The sequence below is a fragment of the Serinus canaria genome, chromosome 1, assembly GCF_022539315.1.
Source record: "Serinus canaria isolate serCan28SL12 chromosome 1, serCan2020, whole genome shotgun sequence".
In the NCBI taxonomy this organism is placed as follows: Eukaryota; Metazoa; Chordata; class Aves; order Passeriformes; family Fringillidae; genus Serinus; species Serinus canaria.
In genome coordinates this window covers 76864094-76876355 of record NC_066313.1, presented here as the reverse complement: position 1 = coordinate 76876355, position 12262 = coordinate 76864094, and the positions used below count along the sequence as shown (strand labels likewise).

At 37.3% G+C, this 12262-nt stretch overlaps 1 protein-coding gene across 2 annotated transcripts in view; it reads left to right on the top strand.

The window, feature by feature from the left end:
* FGF14 (fibroblast growth factor 14) overlaps window positions 1–12262 on the top strand; it is a 373108-nt gene that overhangs the window by 214248 nt on the left and 146598 nt on the right. Inside the window, exon 2 of one of the 2 annotated variants that reach the window (XM_018908800.3) lies at window positions 3925–3964. The exons of the other annotated variant lie outside the window; for it this stretch is intronic. The gene's annotated coding sequence lies outside the window, so the exon portion shown is untranslated. The remainder of the gene's footprint in view (window positions 1–3924; window positions 3965–12262) is intronic. 2 annotated transcript variants of the gene reach the window in all.

Genomic DNA, 12262 nt, shown 5'->3' with positions numbered 1-12262 from the left:
TTTTTTCATGAAATGATCTGTCAGCAGCCTTATTTTTTGTCCTTTTATGATCCTTGGGTCTTTTCCTTTGTAATTCCCCCCCTTCCATGTATTCTGGCAGCTGAGGTGTTCTTTACAATCAGTATAACTGTCCTTCATCTTCACTGCCCAAAAGGTGGTCTTTCTGTAACTGTTCTTATTATTTAATCATTCTCTTTTTAAAATAGGCATTCGTTTCATACTCTTTATTCTGTGCACATTCACCACTTGCTAAACAGAGCATGTCCCACCTAGAAAAGACTGTCCCTCCTACAGAAATAGATTCCTTGCTTTTTGTGTCTGTACTGCCTGCTTCTGATCCAGCATTGTGGCTGGCTGCTATGCAGACCAGTGAGACCTGTTCTTCAAATAATTAGATTTACACAGATAAAAAAACCTTAACCAAAAAAAGCCCAATTGCTTTGCAGATTGGTAGGGGAACTTACAAATAGGATAGTTTTCTTCTGAGGGAAAAAAAATATTTTCACAGATTTCTAGATGAATTTTCAAATTTCTTTATGTTATGATATTTAGCACCAAAAATTCAGATTTTTATTGAGTATAGTTTTTCATCAGGTATTTCCAATGTTATATCTTTTGTATGAGGAAATCACTGCAACCAATGAAACTTTTGCAACTTCAGTAAGGCTTAAGATCAAGCTTAAGATCAAGCATTTTTTTCTGAAGGAGAAATAAGATAAGAAATTATGTATTTCATGTTAGTTAAAATATGTTTAATTGAAATCAATGTTTTGATGATTTTTGCTAAAGTGCAAATTTGCACTGTAGGAATTGCTTAAATATTTTTTGGCTAACTTTTCATTCCAAAGGGTCCTCCCAATACCACAGGTGAACAGCATCTCTTAATGTGCTCTCTGTGTTTTCATGGCCATTAACATCTTTCTGGTGAGAAAATCATATGTGTCATTTGGAATGAAGATGACTAAGTGCAGAGTTTACAGGCCTAAGAGCATTATGCTCATATTACCAGCTCTGTGCTGTGAGATTTGGGCCTCCTTGGGTACTCTGGGCAGGCTTTACTCCAATTAATCTGAACAGGCAGCGTGTGTCTGACAGCAAACTGCTTATAAAGATGATGCAGTCTGACTGCTGGGTCTACGAAGATTATTGCTGTTGAATAAAAAGTGTTTGAAGGAGCAAAGCTTTAACTCCCAAGGGAAATCCAAGCCTGCTGTCTTCTGTCTTCAGTGGCTGATGTGTCCAGGACTTGACTGGAACTCCAGAAGCCTGAAGGGTCAAAACAGATTCCACAGACGAAAAGTCAGAAGTGCAACCCCATGCTTTGGGTTTCGTTCCAACTCCTTATTTGAATTTCTGCCTTCTCTGGAAAAAAATTCTGTAGGTATAAGAGCAGAGGTGATATGTCCTCTGGATCTGTATAGCAATCTTTACCATCATAGAATCACAGAGTAATAGAATAGTTTGGGTTTGAAGGGAGCTTAAAGATTCTTCAGTTCCAGCACCCCTGCCCCAGGCAGGAGCACCTTCTGCTAGATCAGTTTGCTCAAAGCCTCATCCAGCTTGCAGTGAACACTGCCTGGAATGAGGCATCTATCTCTGGGCAGCTCATCCCAGCACCTCACCACTCTCACAGTGAAAAATTTCTTCCTAACATGAAATTTAAACCTGCTGGTTTTCAGTTTCAAGGTATTTCCTTTGTTTGCCTGCCCTTGTGAAAAGATCATTTGAGCATGGTTGATGGTTCTGGTTCAGGTAAGGCAGACATGAATGGCAGATTTGGGCAGACAGAAATTGCTGGCTATTACAGTAGCTGGATCATTTGCCTGCTACTTGGAGCATCTGTAGGACCCAAGTGGGCCTTGTATTCCCTAACCCAGTGGATCATCTGGTAATGCTGCATTCTTTTCTTCTCTTGTGACCTGTTTCAGTTTTCTTGACTGTCATCATCAAGTATCTTCTCTTTGCCACATGGAAATAGAAGATTATTTTGTAGCTACCCTGAGGCAAATATATAATTTATTTTGTTTTCTAGTTTAATTCCTCTTTTCTCCAGGAATGGCTGTACATTTCTATTTTCTCATAGTTTCTCTGATTCTAAGTTAATTCTTTTTTTTAGATTGGGTTATTTAATCTTCAATTAGTCTCAAGGCTTTCTTCTGTTGGGTTTACCATTGAGAAGAACCACCTTATCTTGTCATCTCTTGGATTTTGCTTCTTCCATCATACTGCTATCCCCTCTTGCTCTGTCTACCCCATGTGACTTAATTATATTGTTCTAAAGGAGATTTCATAAGGAGTTGAAGAATTTTAATTTTTATGCTCAAACCTTTGCATCTTGTGTAAGTAAAATTTTTTAAAGGTCATTTAAGAAAAAGATCAGTCTCTAAAGTTTACAAGCTTCCCAGTACTGTGTAAGGCTTAACTATAAAAGTTTAAGGCTTAACTACATTCCAGTTTCTATGGCTTAATGATCCAACTGTTACTCCTATGGGAAGTGATATAGAAAAATGGTTTCTGATTTTCTTGAAACCAGGTAATTTATGACCCAGAACTAGCAGTTAGAAGATGCATTTATTTAACATGTCAGGAGACTTCCTTTCTAATGCTTGTCCTGTTGTAATATTTGACCAGTGATTGCATTAGTATCTAATTTGCCCTCTCCTCCTCTCATGGCTTTGTTGCCGACTTAAATGTATATAAAAGCAGTGCCACAACCTGCTGCAGAAATGAATGTGTTTCAAAAAATATTCTTTCAATCTCCCTGAACTTATCTGCAACTCTGGTAGTAATTGCATCCTATTTGTCTTATAGTTGCAGCATCAGTTTCTCTTTATATTTTTAAGCATGTTTTTATCTGTTTTACATCTGTTGAGATCTCTTATTTTAGGACCTTTTTGTTATTGAGTGATCTCTGATTGGGTGTTAACTCCTCCTTCCAGTAAGATCATCAAAAAACTCTTTTTTAATGCACAAGAGATTTCTGTGCCTGCTGTATTCAAGGTACAACTTTGGCAGTAAGAAAAGATATTCCTTATTTCAAAATATGAATATTCCAAAATGTTCAACGTAAAAAAGTTTCTTTGAGCCCTATAATTTCCTTCTACACAAACAGCCACTGGAGTCAGAATTCATTATTTTTCTGAACTAACTACTTCCAGATGAACTGTATGTTTTTTTCTCCTTCAATTTTCAGCATTACACATTAACTGCTGTACCTCTTGGTCACTTAAGAGCCATCAGATGTCCTTGCATCACCCCTGACCTAGATGACACTCATTTGAAGAAGAGGTCTGTTTCATTCCATGAGAAAGAAAGCTTTTAGTATTGCTAGAAATAAGCAGTGCTATGAAGATACTCAGTTGGGTACAGAAAATCTTTGGTATGTACCTGTTCATAGGTAGCCCACAGGAAGCATTTTAATCTTCAAGACCAAGGATTGAGGTAGCAATATTTGTTAAATGCAAAGCTGGGATTTGATCATGCATTTCTTGCCACTGTTGTTATCGAGACTTGCTGCTTAAGATGTAATTTGATTGAAGAATTCTTCAGGCTGGCAATTTAGAGGATCCTGTCCCCCAGTTTCATTTCTTACTCCTTCTGCTTGTTGTATGGAATCTTGTTTTGTAGGATGGGAGGAGACAGAAATTACAAAGGTCTAAATTACATGCTAGTAATTGTCTTTGTCATAGTCTTGTTTTCTGCCATCCTATCTTCCTCCCTCTTTCCCCTTTTTTATATTATGCATTCTCCATAATAGAATATTTCCTTATTCTACAAAATTTTTCTTTTTTTTTTTTTTCTGGACTGCAAAGGGGAGAAAGGGTGGAAGTTTTCTGTATGTAATACCCCTGTGATTGACAGTCTTTTTGCCTCCTGCTTCCTAGTAGGTAGATAACACTTGCTGTATGGGATCTTGTTTTGTAGGGTGGAAGAAGAGGGAGGACTACAACAAACACAAATAGTGGTATGTAATTTTCCCTTTCTCCTTTGTCTCTCCCTACTTACCAGTCTTAGCAGAATTTTTTCAATCACATGGTGATACCTTGTACTGCTATTTGCTGCTTTTTTTAAAAACACATCTTCCCAGTTTGGGTTAGTTAAGTGCCTGCAGCGTTTTAAGAAAGAATGCCGATGAAATATCATGTACAACACAGAGGTTGTGAATCAGACTGTGCTTACTCTTGGACACAAATTGACTGAACTTAAACTGACCAGGTTCTAAGTCTTCTAGTCATCCAGTATCTTTGAAAAGATTTAACAGACTACTGTATATGGTGATTTTGGAGAAAACAGCTGTGATGGGGAAGAGTAATCATCCTATTTAAACTAAAATCAGCTACATGTGTAGACTGTGATATCTTTTTAAAAAGCTAATGCTATTGAGAACTGCCTGATTTTCTGGTTCAAGTTTCAACAAAATGTTGTAAACTTAAATTCTATTTGCAGAATCTTTTAATGACACATGGAGATGGTACTCAGCTAGGCATAATACAGATTATCTCGAAGTAATGGGATCTTTTTTGTAAAACAAAGGGGAAGATTGCTATTAGGCAGAGAAAATGTATAGTTTCTGTTTCTTCACTTTAAAAAGTACTTTGTTGTGTAGTGTTTGAACATTTCACTCAAAAATGCTGAAGGTATTCAAAAGTCATTGTCATTTGATGTAGGTTTTGATGAGACTTCTTCTGTCATAAAGTTCTAATTTCTTCCCTTTCGTTAAAAAGGTACAAGTTGTTTATCAGAGAGATACATAAAACATCAGAGCTGTAGCAAAAAAAATTGTGGGGAAAATGCTTTATTGAATTTAGTTATCAAAAGGAATAGAGAAAAGCAAATGATGTGTCAAAAACTTGTTTCAAGGAAGATACAATCTTCACTAGACCAATTTTTCTTTGCGTTGTTCTGGATTGTTGGTTCACTATTGACTGAGAAGGAACATGTCTTCTCAGTGAATCATTCCTAGTTTCTATGACACCCCTAAGATCTGCACAGTACAGCTACAGCAAAAACAAGTCATATTTTCAAGGTCTGAATAGCTGTGATAATTAGGAAACAAGAGCTGCATTTGTATTCACCATGATGATAGGAAAGCTTTTCCATTTCAGTTGAAAACAAGAACAGAACACAGTAAATTCTCAACAGCATAGTGCACTTCTCTTGGTAACAGCACATAAGGGATCAAATCCTGTACATTAACTGATCTGCACAGATCATGTGTCAAAAAACTAAATGGAAAAGGTAGAAAAAATTTTATCTGTCTAATACTCAGTAAAATAGAATTTTTTTTGCTGTGAGAAAAACATGTTATAGTGGATTGCTTTAATCCTCAGCATGTTATTGTTTATGGCCTGACACAACGCCTGTGATCAAGATAATTCTTTTCTTTCTACTGTGAAAATAGAAATAATGGGATTTTGTGTGATCTCTTGGTGCTTGGTCCATTTAAGAGGAATGTAGGGGTTGATCCTGGATGGATGCCAGGCACCCACCAAACCCTTTCTACCACTCCCCTCCCCAACTGGACAGGAGAGAGAAAATATAATAAGAAATTCATGGGTTGAGTTTAGAACCAGGAGACATCACTCCCCAAATACCATCACAGGCAAAACAGACTTGGAGATATTAATTGAATTTACTGCTAACAAAATCAGAGCAGGATAACGAAAAGTAAAAGTAATCTTAAAAATCACCTTCCTCCTACCCTCCCTCCTTCCCAGCTCTACCTCCTACCATGCAGCAGTGCAGGGAGATGGGGAATGGGCGTTGTGGTCAGTTCATCACACGTTGTTCCTGCCACTGCTCAGGGAGAGGATTCCTTACCCTGGTCCAACATGGGGTTCCTCCCACAAGAAGCCATTCACGACAAACTTCTCCAACACAAGTCCATCCCACAGACAACAGTTCTCCATGAACTGCTCAAATGGGGATCACTCTTCCACAGGGCACAGTCCTTCAGGTACAGGCTGCCCCAGCATGGGTCCTTCACAGGATCACAAGTCCTAGCAGGAAACTTGTTCCAACATGGGCTCCTCTCTCCATGGATCTGCAGACCCCAGAGAGGAGCCTGCTCCAGCATGGGCTTCTCATGGGTTCACAGCCTCATCTCAGGCATCCACCTGCTACAGTGTGGGCTCCCTGACGGGCTGCAGGTGGATTTCTGCACTCCCATTGACAGCCATGGGCTGCAGGATCCCAGCTGTCTCACCATGGTGCTCACCATGGGCTGCACGGGAATTTCAGCTCCAGCACGTGGAGCATCTTCTCCCCTTCCTTATTCACTGACCTTGGTGTTTGCAGGGCTTTTCCTCTCCTTCTCTCTTCTCAGAGAGCAATTACATCTGCAAAGTACTTTTTCCCCTTCTTAAATATGTTATCATTGAGGCATTGCTATCATTCCTGATGGGCTCAGCCTTGGCCAGCAGCGGGTCCATCCTGGAGCCAGCTGGCATTGGCTTTGCTGGACATGGGAAAAACTTATGGCAGCTCCTTACACAAGCCACCCCTGGATTTCCCAACAACTAAAACCTGGCCTCACAAACCCAGTACAAGGAAATTCAGACTTTCAGTGGAGAGATTCTTCCCAGACTGCGGTAAAACCTAAGATGACATTGTCAACATGGAGCAAAACTACTCCATCATGATGGAAAATGAGTCCCCAAAGTGTCTTTCAATTAAATAATAATTGTATATTGTGGAAAAATATGAAATAAGATGATAAAGAACTAATTAAGATCTAGAGGTTTTTGTACCATTGGCATTTGGAAAAAAAAGTTAATTGCTTTTATTCTGAGGATTATAACATTATCATTAATTTTCATGATAACTTTATTGCCTAGACATGACACATATTGAATAGAGCTGTCTGTTTGATAGAAAATGCATGGGCTACTAAGATGTCAACAATAATGGCACTTTAAAAGTTTCAAAAGGATGAATAATTACTGTGAATTAAGTTCTGTTTGAGCTGGGTGCAGAAGGGTTGGGGTTTTTCCTTTTTTTTTTTTCAATGGGATTGTTAGTCATCCACATAATCAAAAATCATCTGTCCATGTAAACTAAAATGTTGTCCATTTTAATTTCAAGAGTTGTTCTTAGCCTAGAGTGGAGGGGCTACCACCTCCAGGTTATACTGGTGCATAATATCTTTATTTTGACATGTGGAAAAATGATATTGTAATGGGAGCAGGTATGGAGCAGTGATTCTTTTACCACAGCAGTGAAGAGGAATAGTGGTACTTGGAGACTTGTAGAGAGTCCTTGGTAACTCTGCATCACCTAGAAATCTGTGCTAGCAGCGAAGACACCAGTATCCAATTATTCTGATTTGTGAATGAAAAATATATGTTGCAGCATGTCAGTCTTGTATTTGCTGTTTTCTGCATAAAAATTTTTGCAACAATGCTCCTAATGTGGTGAATTAGATACATATTTTGCTAAGAATAAAAACCCCTTTTTAAGCAACGCGTTCCTGTGGGCATAAATAAATACTTAGTAGCAGGTATGTGGGTGTATTTTCTACCATTTGCTAGATTATCATAATTTTTCTGTTATAAGTAATGAAATAGAACACTTAAGAATATTGAGGGGTATGTTTTAAGACTGAATATTTGCAGTATGAAGTTCATTTTGAAAAGAAATTTGAGTTCTTCAGTCATATGGAATTTTACAGTGTAAATTAGAAAGATGTCATGGTTTGAATTGCATCGCTACCTGAAAACTGCTATTCTTGTATAACAAATCAGATTAATAGGAGTCCAATGCTGATGTCTATTTATTTAGCTGCTGGTATATACTTTTGGCTGGCTTTTCTTTGACCCATAGCTTAAATTTTTCTTGCCCTATGCTAAGTATATTATGTTTATTTTATTATTTGATTGTTGCCTTTAAAATAATTTTTGGCCCTCTGGTTCAGACATTTTAGTTTAAAATTACTATAACAAGTTTGTAAATATGCCCATCCACTTTTTTCCTTCCTTTTTCAAGCTATTTATAATTCTCATTAGCAGTAGTAAGAGAAGAGATTTCGCTTGTTAAACTCTGGAGATGCTGTGAAGAGAAAATTGTTAGTCATGGACTGGAGATGCTGTGAAGAGAAAATTGTTAGTCATGGACTTGATGTCCAAACAAAATAGATATCAGCCAAAAAGAAGAAGCAGTCTTCCTATGCAACTACTTCCCAAGAAAGGAGAACTAGCAGAATATTAGTTTTCCTGAGTTTGAGGCAAGCCTGTAGTGCAGGAGGAAGCAAACCCAAACCATTTGATGATTGTCTCAGTCTATGAAATTAACTCCAGTCTAATTCTGCTAATAAAAATAAAAATAGTATTAAAAAATTATATTTATGCCACTGGTTCCTTCATATTCCAGCACTACTGTCTTTTGTGAAGCTGTGTCTGACCTGCCCACCAGTGCTGGAGCTGACTGACAAGCAGGGTTATGATTCAGCTTAGCTCCCTTTACCCTCACTAAGGTACAGGGCTGCTTATTCATGCTCAGTAGAGAGAGACTGGCCCTACCAGAAGCTGATCCTTCCTGACAATCTGAGCAGAGTTAGATGCCTGTCTTAACAGCATTCTTATGGCTTGGGTATGGTAAATTATCATTTCACAAATCCATTCAAGAAATATGTAACTCCAAGAGTTCTGCTTGTTTTGTTCATGTGACTTTTAGATAATTTCTTCTGCCTGTGTAAATATGTGTATTAAATATTCTCTATAAAAGGAGACTAGAAGACACAAAGTTTTTCATTTCAACAGATCACCTTTTTCCCAAAGAAAAGAACTATGCACTTTATAATGATATGTAACACAAAGAAGAATTAATGATCTTCAATTTAAGTTAGATTTCTTTACCTTATAAAGAAGAAAATAAAGGCTTTATACTTTTGTCTAAGGAACTCCAAGCTACCATTCTGTTTTCTAGTAGGAAATTGGTAATGGTCTTCTTCGTAGACTATGACCTTTCTGAAATTATCTTACATATGTTAACCTTCTCTAAAAAGTGAAACCATATATTTAACAGTGAATTTTCTTCTCAGTCTTTAAAAAAATAGTCCATCTCATGTTTAATAAATTGACAGTGTATTTCTTCAAAAATATAAAAAAAAACTAACCCTAAAAATAGTCAGTTGTAAAATAGGGGAAGCTGGCAGCAATGTTAAAAATCAACTAACCAAGCAACCAACCAACCAATCAAAACAAACCAAAACACGAATGAAAAACCCACTTGATTTTTTAAAATTGCTGTTTGGGAGTTGTTTTGAGATACCAACCCTGAGAAATGTTGAATCATCAAAGATAACCATACATTTAGTAATTTCTCTGAGGTAACCTATAGAGTTCTCACTGAGAAATATGAATAATTTAATACTGTGCAGCATAGGATTCAGTACTTTGGGTTTCTTTTTCAGATTCTTTCTCAAGTTTCCACATAAAATATTCTCAGTGTTAAGCATATGTGTTCGACAAAGCTTTCAAACCCCACAGAACTGGCCTAGAATTTAAAAGTCATTGCAGCTTCTCCACTCTCCCTTTGTGACCATCAGTACATTTCTTCCATCAATGTTTCTGGCCAAGCTACATGCTGCTGTCTTCTCTGTTTCCAAATGTCAGCCTATCACATACTGTCAATTTCTTTTTCTTTTTTTCTGAAAACACTTACTTTCAGGGCCAAAAAACCATCACTGTGGTAGAGATTTGTCTGTATTTGAGCATACATGGAAAGCAAATTATTTTCATATGAAGGAGCCTATCTTATATGTTCACTTCAGGGAGCAGAACAAAACTCTCTGGTCTTATGCTCTGGACTTTGAAGGGAAAAATCAGCAGTGGCAGATGCTTGGATGAGTGATCTGGGAAAAAAGAGTTCATGTACACTCTTCATGTACACCAAATAACCAGATTTGCAAAATAGAAGTATGATCAAAAAAGTTTGTTGTGATTAAATATTTGGCAGCACTTAGATTATTTCTTACAGAAAAATAGTTCTGATTTTATACTTGTGATGCAATTATACTGCTCTCTGGGTTAGAGGAGAATTCAGAAGAGTTACTGAAATGTCAAAATGTAGACATAAGGGAGGCCTATGTTTGAAAGAACTCTTGCTTCTGTATTTGTCCAGACTGGATCATGGTCAGTACATACCCAGTTTTTGCTGCTCCTCTGAGTTCTTACCTTATTTATTTGGCTAAATAACTGTGATTACATTATTTCAATTTGACCCACAGAGTATGGAATGTTAAACATGCTTTTTAAATGTATTAGAGTCAAATGATTTACCATGGAAACCAAGGGTTTCCCAGTCTTCAAGCAATATTCTTGCAACATTTTTCCAATAATGGAGTTCATTTTGCCATCCGCTTAATATCAATGAATTTTAAAGAAGGAAAGGAGCTGAGATGGAGTATGTGGTTTTTAAAGCATGATTCAGCTTAACTCTGTTCTTGAAAAAACTTGAAGACTAAACATTCTCTATCAAAGGTAAAAGGACAACTGGTCAGCTTTGTAACTCAATCATTCTTCACACTGTTGCTTATCCCTTTCTTTAAGTTATCAATATCAAGTGACAGAATTTGCAGAGGTTCTTACTGGAACTCTGCAAAGTCAGTAAGAGCTGGGGCAGTCAGCTTTCTAAAAATAACTGGCCTGATTTTTATACTTTAGAGGAATTTTCACTCAAGCAAAAAAAATTGTCACTGCCAGATGGTGATGGAAACATTACTACAGCAAGTGAATGTTAACAAAGATGCACTCAGCAAAGCAAATTGTTGCCATAGCAACAGGATGCTAAGCATTTTCAAATAAATAAATAAAATTAGACAGTATTATGTAGCACAATGGCTGAAACCCAAAAATTTTGCATGATTTTTTCCTTTTGGAAATAGAGGTGTATTTCCTGCATTTTGCTTAAGAACTTTTTTACAACGCTTTCTTGCTGACTAGGTGTCTTTCTTTCAACCTAAATAACCTTCTCATCTGTATTCATTTTTTTTCCAGAACAAATACTGTTATTTAGTCCCTTTCCTCTCTGCATTCTTCCAACACATTTTTACAGCTAAACAGTCCATAGGATTTGCAAACACCTCTATTTGGGTTTGGTAGCAGGATATAAAGGCAGCAAAATATTAGTGTTGTAAGAACTTCTCAGTGGCCTCAGACAGTGACTGCCCTCCCACTGTGCTAGTTACCACACAGAATTTCATAGAAATGGGCCTAATTAAAGGGTCTCAAATTTGGTGATTTGGCCCAGCAAAAGGAGGGCCGAATGAAACCTTGGAGGAGGGAAGAGTTTGAGCTGCACAAGAATGTTAATGCTGGCATACTTTAAAAAAAGGAAATAGTAGTGATGTGTTTGTCAGGTACATGGCCTGTGATAACAGCTTTAGTGCTGGAGGGGTGGGCTGTGGTATTTGTGTTTTTCCTCAAAGTCTTGTAAAAGTTGTTTAAGGCACACTGAAACTTCCAGAACATTGACAAACCCCCAGTAGAGAAAGGGTGAAAATGCACCTCTTCCTTCCTTAATCATCACATACCACTTCTTTAAAGGAAAATTGCCATCCACTAAATCAAGAACACAACAGGCTAAGGCTAATGTGGCAGGATTTTAGAGGTAAGAGATTTCTCTTCTTTAGAAATGAGAGGAAATGGAGCTTCTCTTGGCTCGGTGGAACTATTTCTTGGTGTATTTGAAAAGTGTCCTGAAAAAGAATGAAAATGTAGAGATTTGGCATGGGGTGGTTATTGAACTGGTCTGACAATTGTTGGTTCATGTAGGAAGTGTGGCAGTTCTGTTGCTGTTTGGACCAAATAATTTTCTCTTTAATGTGTTTTCCACCAGCCTGAACATATGGAATATTGGTGTTGCTCCCATAGTTAGGCTCTCTTTCCTACAGGACCACACTGTGTGTTGTATTGGCACCATCTGTCTCTATTTTAAATATTTAGATTAATGGTCTAACACTAATCCAATGTCTCAAACTATTAATTGCTCTTGATGTTTAGAGAAAGACAAAGAAAAATTATTTCCTCCAGGAAAACTTGCTCTAATTTGATTTTTCACTTAAAATATTTTTTAGATGAGGGCCAAGTGCTCTGATGCAGTTGGAGCAAGCGAAGGGTTCAGACGTGAATAATCCATGAATATACTTAATAAATCATACTTAATTACATTTTGATGTCTGGATAGAGTCCAGTATGTTCTGTCAAGTCTCACAGGGAAACTGCACAGGCTATTTATGCATCATTTCATAAATTGTTTCACCACC